Below are 13,287 nucleotides of genomic sequence, written 5' to 3'. Positions count from 1 at the left end.
CTAGAACAGAGTTTAAAGGAACGTGAGATCAAGTCATGGAGGTTGGGCCCATGGAGTGGTATTAGCCAGGGGGTAGGAGTGGTGTCCCTGCCCAAGGTTTGTGGAAGGCTGGAGAGGGATGGCACGAGACAAATGGCTTGGTTACTGTCTTTGGTCCATCCCCTCCAGGGTACCTAGGGTTGGCCGCTGTCGGCAGACAGGCTACTGGGCTAGATGAACCTTTGGTCTGACCCAGGACGCCCATTGTAAGCTCAGGGCTCAGGGTCGGGGGTCTCAGTGGACCCCCTTGATTTTCATGCACACCTGCTCCTGGGTGGCCAAGCTGGCAGCTCTCCTGCCCTAGACGGCCACTTTCCTGTGCCTAGAGCGGAGGTCGTGGATGAGGTCCATGATGTCCGCACTAGCCCAGGCAGGTGCCCGCCTCTTGCGGTCCCGGGCAAGCTCCTGGGAGCCGCCAGCCTGGTCCCGGGAAGAGGGGGAGAGCTGGGGGGCATCGGGTGGGTGGGTCGATCTGTGCCAGGTGCAGGGTCTGCTGGCTGGGTGCTGGCAGGCTTGCACCTGGCACGGGTACCGTAGCCAGCCCGTGCCCCTTTAAGGGGTCCGGGGCCGGGAGGGGGGCAGATGAGTTTCCCTGGTGATGGCCAGAGTAGCCACCAGGGAAACCTGGGGAGGGCTAGCCTCCCACTAGTTCGAATTAAGGGTCTACACAGCCCTTAATTCGAACTAGTAAGTTCGAACTAGGCTTAATCCTCGTGGAATGAGGATTACCTAGTTTGAACTAAGCGCTCCGTTAGTTCAAATTAAGTTCGAACTAACGGAGCGCTAGCGTAGTGCCTATGAAAGTTAGTTCGAACTAATGTCCGTTAGTTCGAACTAACTTTGTAGTGTAGACATACCCCATCTGCGGATTTGCAAACTATCGTTCTGCCTGCCAGTGAATCTCTCTTATTCAGGTTGTGAATTCTAGGCACTTTTTTTAAATCTCCTGAGGTTTCCATGGGGAACCCCCCACTGACTTCTCCCTGAGTAAGTACTTACTCCTCTGTATAATGCCAGAAATAGGTTGAATTTGGAGGCATCGGTTCAGCAAGAGACTCATGCATGTGCCTAAACTTAAGAACATGAATCCTATTGATAGGACTATTTACATGCTTAAAATTAGGCAAGTTGTTAAGTACCTTGCTGAATTGGACCCCAAGACCAGAAAAGGGAACATCAGGAGAAAAATCAGCCTTGTCATTTTCTGGGCTCTTTATCCCTCCCATCCCACTCATAATTTTTTCTACAAGAAGCTACCATATAGCGTTCATTGGTTTTATATTCTCCTACTTCCCCTTCCATCATACTTTAAAGTAGGGCTTTCCAGTCACGCAGCCTAGATTGGAATGGAACTGAGGTTTCCTTACCGGGTCATCTTTGGAATTCTTTCCTTTGTTCCTCAAGTTTTCCTCTGCACAAGATAAAGACCCTTCCCTTCCCCTATGTCCCCTGCTGGCCTCAAGCTTCTTTATAGCTTTGCACAATGGGATCACAATCAGACCCACCTCTTCTTTGCAAGTCAGCTTTTTTGGCAGGGTTTGGATCTGGGAAGGTGTAACTATGAGAAAGGGACTAGTCAGAGGGCCTACGTAGAGAGATGGAATAAGAATGAGTAATGACCAGAGTTGAGTTTCAGGAACATTTGAAGCCCACAACCATGCACCCTCTGACCTTCTTACTAACTCAGCAGATTACTTCATACTCTTTCTCACACCCTCCTTTTCTCTGACTCTCTCTTCCCTTGTCACACAAAAGGATTCCTTTTCCCTTTAACACATTTCCTTCCTTCCCAGCCTGAAGGCAGACAAAAACATCCTGTTCTTTGCAGCTGCACACAGTTTATCCATATCCAGGGAGGACACAAATAGGCAAAATAGAAAATTGTCATCTGAACTTTGTTCAGTAACTTACATGAAATTTGTATGCAGTGAAACTCATATAGTTTTATGGCCAGAATGATAACCTCATCTGACATCCTGCAAAACACACAGAATTTCACAATGTGATTCCTGCATCTCTTGCCCATCAAGCTGTGATTGAACTGGAGCATGTTTTTTAGAAAGACATTGCATCGTGGTTTAAATTCTCCATCATTTGGAGTCTTACCACAGCCCTTGGGATCTGTCCCAATGGCTAATTATTTTCCCTGTTAAAAATGGGTATCTTATTTTCTTTTTGCACTTTGGTGACTTAGGCCTAGTCTACACTAACCTCCGTTGTTGATCTAATGTATGTGACTTCAACTATGCAAATAGCATAGCTGAAGTTTACATACTTATTGTGGCACCTTGTCTGTGGTAAGGTTGGCAGAGGCTGCTCTCATGTCAACACTGTCTACTCTTCTCATCCTGGTGAAGTACCAGCACTGATGGGAGAGTCCTCGGACGTTGATTTATCATGTCTACTTAGACACAATAGAGCGATGGCTAATGGACTGAACACTGCACTGTCAATCCCAGGCGTAGTGGAGACAAGCCCTTTAATTCCAGTCATTAACCTGGGTGACCTAAGCACAGTTCCTCATGGATGGGATTCCTCTCCATGAAAACCACTGTCAGAACTCGTACAGCACTGGTCCACTTGTTGGCTATCTCAGCAGAGATGCCAATTATTGAATGGGCATGGAAACTTTCCCACCTTTACTTACTTTCCCGCCTCTAAAAATGGTCCTTTCAGAGTTGTGGTGCAGTGTAGGGATGCAATGACTGCATGTTTTTTTACCAGCTCTGTGGGGAAAGGTGTCCAGAGCTGTCAATACAGAGCCTTTCCGGAGCACAACATACCTTTAAAATGTAAAAGACAAAGATCGTTTTTAATGGTAAGGATTGGTGGTATTTTCCTAGGCTTGATCTTGCATTCTTTGTATATCCCGGACTCCCATTAAATGCCACAGAAGCTGTTTGTGCATAAAAAAGTTACAGGGTCTGGCCTTAAGTGTTTTCACATCTGGTATTCTCCATCTGTGTGTGATGCTACATGTACTTGGAAATCAAATTTTGGATATTTGAATATTCTCCATTTTCATAGGGCTGCTGAGCATCATTAAAAGAAAATTATTAAACCATTCAGATTTCAGAACCTGCAAAAACTCTTCTAGTTCACTCTAAAGCTGCAAATTACTTGCTTGGGGTGGATAACTGAGATGTAGAGCTTATGAGAAAGTGAATTGTTTTTACTTTCACCATGTGAACAGTTTATTATTGCATGATACATGATACACCAACTCTGCGCTTGCATACCCAGCTATTAACTAATGTATGTCAAAACACAGTCAGTGCTTCCTGACCAGCTAATAAAATCATTAGTGGTAGATAACACACCCATTATATGCTGAGTAATATTCCTTAATATAGAAACAAAGGGACATACCCAGAGCAATATACGCATGCTATTTTGAAATAACAGGCTATCTCTAAATCCAAATCTATAGTCCTTACTCAAGGAAAACTGACGTAAGTGAGTGTGTTGTCAAAGAGCATAGGGCAGGCTCATGTGTTGTTAATTTAAAAATAAATTCACAAGGCTATAACCTATAATTTAATATTCAAAGACAGGCAACTCTATATATTACTCAGATAATGCTCATAATAAAATTTTCAGATAAACAGGCGTTTAACCCATTGAAGCAGAGCTAGAACATAAAAGTTCTATCATTAGATTTAACAAGCTAAATTGGAAAAGTTCAATGTTATGAGGACAAGTTTGCATAAGCGCTCAAAGTAATAAGTTTTAGTTATGATAGCTGAGTGATATTTGATATGGTCTCCTGTTTTCAACATACTCCACTGAGCCAATTTAGGAAAGAGTATACATGGAAATAGGATAGAAACCTGCCAGGGCTCTCTTGAAATTAACCATTTAGTTCTCCAAGGCAGGCATTATAGCCACTTCCTCTTGGAGACACTAGAAGAGAAAGAGCTCCCTTACTGTACCTCTGTGGAACCTGCTTTTGTGTCTAGAGAGATGCTTAGCACCTTCAGGCCCCATTGATTTAAATGGGAGTTTCCATTCCTCAAGGTCTTTGGAGCACTGTGCAAACTCAAAGTCCATAACTTGACCTGGAATGTGCTACATGTATATTGGGAATTCCCAAAGTGCTTTTCCAAGCAAATATCTGTATTTTACGGTAGAGAACCAATCCTTTATGGTAATAATAATAATAGGAGGAAACCCCACTGCTTACTCTAGTGTTAGGACAAGCAGAATAGTAGAATAGTGAAAAGTAGAATAGTGAACTGTTTTTATAGGGGGTTGCATTCTATTGTACAAGGTTGACTGGAAGAAAAGCAATACCACCATAATGTTACCTGGTTTCTCTTTGCCCAGTTTTACTACATCACTGATGGAATACAGCATGTCTTAATATTCCTAAAACATATAGAAAATATTTTGAATAGTGGGTAATAATAAGATGATGTCTTGCTATTCCAGGGTGTGACTGTTTGGGAAATCTCTCTACATGGATAAAGAATCAGAGCCCCTGACCATGTTAGACAATCTCAATCTTAAAGGTGTTAGTTATGGCCAATGGAAATAATTTTTCTTTGTATGTGACTTTCTCCTTTGAGGATAATTTAAGCAGATACAACAGTAATTTCCAGACATGTTAATGCTCTTTTTCAACTCAGAGGAAAGTTTTCCTCAAAGCCAGGCAGAAAGGGAAATAAATATATGTTTAAGCTGGAAATACTATACAAAATACTATACTATACAAAAACAAAATACTATACTATACAAAAACAAAATTCAATGTTCATTTATAGTAAAGCCTGGAAAAAAAAAAACAGAACAAAAATAAACAGCTCTCCATCCCTTAACCCATAGAGGTTTTCCAGGGCATTAATCACTAAAGTGACAGTAAATAGAGAAATAAGTGAGAACATAACCTATGAGTATGAGGGATTAATATATGCTAAATCACAAAAGTATGGCATAGTTTCATGTATGACCAGACATCCTCCTATTTTTTCCAAATGTTTTGATTAGAAAGTAATTTTTCCATTAATGCTAGAACAGAAGTCACTAAGCCAGACTGTGTATGAGGAAAGAACTGTAAGATTTCAGTTTTCTCAAAATAACTCTTTTGGACACTGAAATAGTCACTGCAATGCATTGTTTTACGTTAACTGGTAACACCAACTCATTCAGCACCTGTAAAATACACAAGCTTGGGGAAGGCACGATAACACTTCATGTTTTTGAGAGAGCACTGAATATGGTGTTCCATGCCATTTTTGACAGGTATAGAGGCTATGTGAAAGATTGGCACATGACAGGTTGTATTTCTTACATTCATTTTGTGTTGCAATTTCAGCCTTAGGCTATCTCTTCACTACCATCTTAAATCAACCTATGCTACATCGCATTACAGCATTCTGATGGAGCTGTGAAATTGTCAAGAGTGATCACCAACAGTAAGGAACAATTCCTATGTTGCATTAACTACACTAGTATAAACCCTTAGGGTTACCAGATGATTTAAAAAAATACCAGACACACTTGATCTCAGATCAAGGTGGGGTAGCGGGGCTGGCTGGGAGGGGGTTGTGGGGAGCAGGGCTGGCCGGAGGAGATTGGGGGAGGAGGGAAGAGAACTGGCTGGTGGGAAGCAGGGCTGGCCGGAAGGGGGTTGGGGAGAGCGGGGCTGGCCAGGGAGGGAACTGGCCGCCAGGGAGCAGGGCTGGCAGGGAGTTAGCGGGAGGGGGGAGAATTGGCCGGCGGGGAGTGGGCTGGCCTGGATGCATGCAGATCCCAGGGTGCTGCCCATCCCGTGCATTGTCCCTGTGGGGCGCATGGGCGAGTCTGGCCCTGGGGATTCCAACCCACCTCGTCCCTGGCCCCGCCCCCCTTTCCTCTACTGCATAGTTGCGTACTGATACTCATGATAATAATAAAACTTATTTAATTAGATAATATAGGACATTTATATGTCTGGTATTTTCTCAATTTATTTCCCACACAGACAGCTGAAATACCAGACTGTCAGGTTCAAAACTGGACACTGGCAACCCTATAAACCGTATGCCTCTCATCACCATGGTTTTATTATATTGACATAGTAGGGGAGTTACATAGGCAGGAGGAGGATTTCCATAGGTACACCTCTACTGTTTTGCTGATGAAATCTGACCTTTGTCCACAAAACTGTGTAGTGTAGACCAAGTCTTAAACAGAAATTCTGGAGTCTAGTGGTACCTCTCCAATATCTTTTTTTCTGGAAGCACTGCAAGGATAAATAACTTGAAGTCTCTTTCACATTAAGCCAGAGATCTTGACAGGTTTCTGTTATCATAAAAAGGCTAAGTTCTCTTTCCCACGGTTCAATGACACTGAGATTGAGAGGGAAATGCAGAGCACTAAGACGGCCATAAGTAACACAAAGTGACTTTCGTTTACACATTTCTTAATGTGTTCTAGAGATGAAAGAGTTGAAACAAATCAATTGTCCTCTAGCTTTTGGTGAATCCTTGAGCCTACCCACTGAAAGAAGAAATTGTGAGGCAACAGTAGCTGATATTTGTGACACATAGAATCACAGGACTGGAAGGAACCTCGAGAGGCCATGAAGTCCAGGCCCTTGCACTCATGACAGGACCAAGCACCATCTACACCATTCCTGACAGGTATTTGTCTAACTGCTCTTTAAAAAGTCCAATGATGGAGATTCCACAACCTCCTTAAGCAATTTATTCCAGTGTATTACGTCTTTAATTTTTGTTAATCCTTTTTCTATCCAAATTGTGTTAATTGTGCAGTTGGCCTTGATCCCAAGGCACAGGTTATCCCACAGTAGTACGAGAAAAGAATTAGTAAGATCGGATGCAGTAATCACCTTCACAAGTTCAGGATGATGCATGTAGATGCAAAGATTGGATTTTTCCTAAGGGTGTGGGTAGCATCTTAGGATATATAAATGGAGAGCAGGAATCAAATGGCATAGCTAAGCTTTCTTATCTCACACTAAAGTTGACATATACAGATCTGCTAGAAGGGAATCACCTTACAATAGGATGCATTTGGATTGTTAGATAATATTGATAAAATTCTGGTAACTCACTTACTCTAGTTATCCAGGATTTTTAATGGTCACGTGTCACATGCAAGGCTGGTTTTTATTGCATATAAATTGCATGATAAGCCTATTTATTTGAGCAAAGAGCAGTAGAGAGACCTAGAAAGATAACAGGCTAATGCTATAAGTCATTCTCAGGCAGATATTCATTTTGACTATTTCTGTTCTCTCTAGTAAACATAGGGAGACAAGAGCCCACCTCTCTACAGGCTTGGAAAGTTCTTTATTATATATTTTGTATTTATAAAACATGTTTAGGATGATTAGGACAGATATGAACACCTTGCATATTTCCCTGTACTCTATATTTGAAATAGAATATATTAAAGCAGAGATGGAGTTGGTGGTTTTGGCTATATTAATTTCTTGTGTTTTATTCCAGTTCATGCAAAAACCTGAGCTCCTTCTACAAATATCAGTTACATTTAGTAATGATAGAATTGAGGATGGAGTCTTCAAAAGTACAAAAATGTCATCAACATATAAATGGATTTTGTATATTTTCCTCTTCAACTGCAGAGGCATGTCTGTTGCCAGTGGTTCAAGCGAGACATTGAAAATGAGGGGCAAGAGGGGACAACCCTGTTGTGTTCCTTTTTCTAGTTGAAAAATGGAAGAAATAATTCCATTTGTTGATAGTGAAAGCAGGGGATTTAAGGTAGTTGTAAGGGGTATTTTAAATGTATTTCTTACAGTAATAGCTTGCACGAACTGCGTGAAAGACTCTTATTATAGGTTTCAAAATGTAAGTGAACAGTGAAATACAGGGTATTTCTAAATGTGAATTTTTTAAAATAAGTACCAATGTGTACTAGCCTCCTTTTATGTACTTTAGATAAGAGTGTTTACGTAAATTTGTTGGCAGTGCTATGTTTGTACTTAACCAAACATGAGATATACAATAGAAACCACTTATTGATATAGGCATTACCTGGTCATAAAAGGACTACAGACTTTGGATCCTTCATGGGCCATATCTTTCATTGATGTCAGGTGAATTTTACATGATGTCCTTTTGGGGCAGATTCTGATCTTCATTGTATCTGGTTCTGGCTTTCATTATACTCCATGGCCTTTGGAGTTAATCCAGATTTATACTAATAGATACCGGTATCTGGCCTTTTGTCTTTAAAAACAAAAAGAAAACCCACCCCAAAAAATTCAGGGCCAAATGCTGCTTACCATATTAATAGGAATATTCTCACTTGTAAGAGTAAGATGAGCAACATGGCACCCTTTAAATTGATTTGATTAATTTGTGATTTAAATTGGACTATAAAAGAATGATTTTTGTTGTACAGTAATGGTTTTTATTTTCTCTGTTTTAGAACCAGTGACAAATATAATAAAGGAAAATTATTACCAGTAGAAAGTGATGCAGTTTACTTCACTGTGGTTGATGCTCCAGGTGTTGCCTGTTCTTTCATGTACAGAACTGATACTAGGTAGCTGAGGATTTATTTTACAAGTGTGAAATTTTTTCCAAACATAATGTGTTTTAGTTTGCATGAACACTCTCTGAAAAGGCAGAGAGAGAGCTTTGCTATGCTGTGCCCTAAAACTTACATTTCTTAATGTATATTTCCTTATTCTTTAATTAGATTGGACTGCGAAATGAGTTGGCAAGTCTTTAAAATCAGATAAATAATCTTCATAGCTGACAATAAGAGTAGAGATAAAATATCTATTACCTTTGGTCTGCTTTCTCATTCAGCATGACTGTATACGGTTCCATGACAAAAAGAGAGAAAATTAGCACTGTATAACTGAATGTACAAGCCAATACTTTTTTGCTTTTCTGATTCTTTATATAAACAGGGCCAAAATTCAGAGCAGGTGGAATCCGTGAAGTTCTTGCACTTGCGACACTGACCCAAATTTGATCCATAATTTCTGAAATAGAATAGATTTTTTTAAAGGTGAGAAGAGATGAAAATGTTTTTTGTGGCTTCGAAGAGTTATTGTTTCAGAAAAGTAAAGGTTACTCTATCAAATGGACATTCCAGTATCTTGGTCATGTATGACCCTTGTCCACAGCTAGTGAGAATTTCATTGTAAATGTGGGTATGTCTACAGTACAAAGTTAATTCGAACCAGCGGACGTTAGTTCGAATTAACTTTGATAGGCGCTACACTAGCGCTCCTCTAGTTCGAACTTAATTCTGTTACTAGTTTGAAGCCCGCAGAGCCAGCCCAGTCCTCCCCATCGGGGGCTCGTACCCCATTCCTCCCTCACCTCCTTCCACTTACCCTTCCCTAGCCCCTTTTCTTGATGTACAAAATAAAGGACAATTGTGTTCAAAAATAGAATCTCTCTTTACTGAACAAAACTGGGGGAGACTGGGAAAAGGAGGTGGGAGAGGGGAAGAGAGAGGGTGGGAGAGGGGAGGGCAACTAAAATGATGAGGGGTTTGGAACAGGTCCTATATGAAGAGAGGCTAAAGAGACTGGGACTTTTCAGCTTAGAAAAGAGGAGATGGAGGGGGATATGATAGAGGTCTATAAAAGTATGAGTGGGATGGAGAGGGTGCATCAAGAAAAGTTCTTCATTAGTTCCCATAATAGAAGGACTAGAGGACACCAAAGGAAAGGAATGGGTAGCAGGCTTCAAACTAGTAACAGAAAATTGTTCTTCACAAAGCAAAGAGTCAACCTGTGGAACTCCTTCCTGCAGGAGACTGTGAAGGCTAGAACTAGAACAGAGTTTAAAGAGAAGTGAGATAAAGTCATGGAGGTTGGGTCCATGGAGTGGTACTAGCCAGGGGGTAGGAGTGGTGTCCCTGCCCAAAGTTTGTGGAAGGCTGGAGAGGGATGGCACGAGACAAATGGCTTGGTCACTGTCTTCGGTCCATCCCCTCCAGGGTCCCTAGGCTTGGCCATTGTCGGCAGACAGGCTACTGGGCTAGATGGACCTTTGGTCTGACCCAGTACGGCCACTGTAAGCTCAGGGCTCAGGGTCGGGGGTCTCAGTGGACCACCTTGATTTTCATGCACACCTGCTCCTGGGTGGCCAGGCTGGCAGCTCTCCTGCCCTAGACGGCCACTTTCCTGTGCCTAGTGCAGAGGTCATGGACGAGGTCCACGATGTCCGCACTAGATCAGGCGGGTGCCTGCCTCTTGCGGTCCCGGGCAAGCTCCCGGGAGCCGCCAGTCTGGTCCCGGGAAGAGGGGGAGAGCTGGGGGGCATCAGGTGGCTGGCTTGAGCCGTGCCAGGTGCAGGGTCTGCTGGCTGGGTGCTGGCAGGCTTGCACCTGGCACGGGCACTGTAGCCAGCCAGTGCCCCTTTAAGGCGTCCGGGGCCGGGAGGGGGGCAGATGAGTTTCCCTGGTGTTGGCCAGAGTGGCCACCAGGGAAACCTGGGGAGGGCTAGCCTCCCACTAGTTCGAATTAAGGGGCTACACACCCCTTAATTCGAACTAGTAAGTTCGAACTAGGCTTAATCCTCGTGGAATGAGGTTTACCTAGTTCGAACTAAGCGCTCCGCTAGTTCGAATTAAGTTCGAACTAGCGGAGCGCTAGTGTAGCGCCTATGAAAGTTAATTCGAACTCACGTCCGTTAGTTCGAATTAACTTTGTAGTGTAGACATACCCTCAGTTAAGCTTTGCAGCTGGGGAAGATTGAAGAACTGTGTAGTATATTCTAACTATACTCGTTGTAAGTGCTGCAATATACAGACACGTACCACCAGCAGAGTTGAATTCTGGAACGTACACATCTCAAACACTTACAACAGCAGCACATGGCTTCCATCATAAGAATGGTAAACTTCTAGGTACATTTAACAGATGTGAAATAGACAAGGATGCTCCAACACAGCAGCAGCAGTGTTAGCTAGTTCGCATCTTAGCTAGTCTTATTAAGATCAATATTGTCACTTTTACCCTTTGAACAAAACATACAGTATGCTTAGCAGACAGGCATTAAGCAACAGTACATGCTTGTGGAGAGGCTGTGTTGCCCTTGTACTGTGTTGTAGCCTGTGTTCTGCAGAGATGTTTTGGTTTTTCATCTTGCAGCAGGCTGAATGCATGTTGTGCAGGTGAGGAATGGGACTGAGCATGGACTGTATGTTACCATTATTGCAAATACTGTACTGGCATTGTTTGGCATGTCTGCTTTTACAGCCCCCTCCCTCTACCCACATTACCTTAGAACTTTTTCTGATTGTGTCCCCAGGCCAAACTTATCTCTAGAGGGGAGCAGGAACTTCACTGACTTCAGTGATTTCAGTGAAGAGCCTCAGAAATGGACACCACCCTTCAGAGGCATGATGCAATGCCCAACCTTTTGCCACAATGGTCACTGTTAAAATGCTGCCATTTGAGAACTGCTCACTGTAATTAGTATGATCATGCTCCAGCATCTTCCCCAGGAGTGCATGGGTGAGCTTGTTTGTGTGTATTCTCACTGCCTGCCTGTGGAGCCTACTTCGGCACGTACACCGTTGCTCCACATCTGACATAGTGAGACCTTTGTGAGCTGCTCTTCTTCCTGCCCAGCTTTTGGTACATATCAGAGATGCCTTATGTGATGTCAGTTAATGGGCTAGCTGGTCAATAATTGGAAAACCTATTGGCTATCGTGCAAGCTTATGTTAGGCTGTGTGGTTCTTGTCCAGGCAGATGAATCACGTTTGGTGATCCCAAGGGTTGGTGTTTGTTTTCTAGAATAGAGGAGGCTGTTTCTCACTATCTTCCAGCCACCTAAATTGCCTAGCACTGAGAAAATGGCTGTGCCCCATGATCATTCCTACCTTTGCTACTACTGCTGCAGACACTGGGGACCTCTTGTGCTCCTTTAGAGTAATGGGTGAGTTCACGCAGCCACATGCAGGATGTAAGTAATGTAAGTCCTTTGGGATGTGTGGCAGAACAGCAGAAGGATTCACTGCTTATTTAAGAATATTTCATTTCTGTATCTTCTGGCCAGGTCATGAAAACCTACAGCAGCACAGAGCAGTTGCCTTGCTGACCTATGTGCTTTATCCCATTGTTGACTGATCAGTCTCTCAGATTCAAATAAACTTCATGTTTTGACTACAAAAAGACTGCAATGTTAAAATCCTGTATAATTTATGTCAAGGGTTTCATCCTCCAGTGAAGGTGAACAAGCACTGCATGCCATTTTTAAGTGTATAAAAAATTGGCATGAGGATGTTTTCCTAGATCTTAGTCTGGCATACTTTTATCATCTCTTTGAAACCTGCTTGGGGAATGAGTAGCAAACAGAGATGGATAAATGCTTCAGTTAAAATTTGTGTGAAATTAGGTTTGAAGTTTTAAATGAATTCCCTCTGCCTGTGCTCACACCTCTCTTGAGTTCATTTTCTATTATTATTCTATTTAACAAATGTACTGGCAAAATTATTAACAGGAAATGTCAGATGACTACTGCAGCATATTTGTGGAGAACTAATTAAAGAGATCTAAGAGTTAGTCACACAAACATTGGAGTTTGTTTTAAAAATCTAGAGTATTATTTTGATGGTGCTGTTTTTGTACCTTGACACTTCGACAGGTACATTAGAAATGGAAAGAGAATATATACTAAAGGAGAGGGAAAATGAATTGCCCAAGGTGCCCTAAGAATTGGATAGCTGGTAGAGTGACCAACTTTGTTGGGTAGAAATAAGGAAAAAATTCATGAAAAGGTAAGGAACAATTTAAGGAACATCGTAGGGACATTTTAGGTCTGCCATGTAGTACCCAGAAATCACCTACAACAGGACAGACCCCAAAACACCACTAGCTATTACCTACACTATAGCTTCCAGTTTAAACCTCTCCACATCATCAAGGATCTGCAACCTATCACAGATGACATCTTCCTCTCATAGGGTATGTCTACACTACCACCCTAGTTCGAACTAGGGTGGTAATGTAGGCAACCGGAGTTGCAAATGAAGCCCGGGATTTGAATTTCTCGGGCTTCATTTGCATAAAGCCGGGCGCTGCCATTTTTAAATGTCCGCTAGGTAGTTTGCACTAGGCTTCCTCGTGAAACGAGGAGTAATGGTAGTTAGGACTAGGAAGCCTAGTCCGAACTACCTAGTCTGTGCTGCGTGTAGCCGCGCGGCACGGAGTCCGCACTAGCGGACATTTAAAAATGGCGGCGCCTGGCTTTATGCAAATGAAGCCCGGGAAATTCAAATCCCGGGCTTCATTTGCAACTCCGG

The sequence above is a fragment of the Pelodiscus sinensis genome, chromosome 10 (genome assembly GCF_049634645.1).
Source record: "Pelodiscus sinensis isolate JC-2024 chromosome 10, ASM4963464v1, whole genome shotgun sequence".
Classification (NCBI taxonomy): Eukaryota; Metazoa; Chordata; order Testudines; family Trionychidae; genus Pelodiscus; species Pelodiscus sinensis.
Note: the sequence above shows the minus strand (reverse complement) of the source record.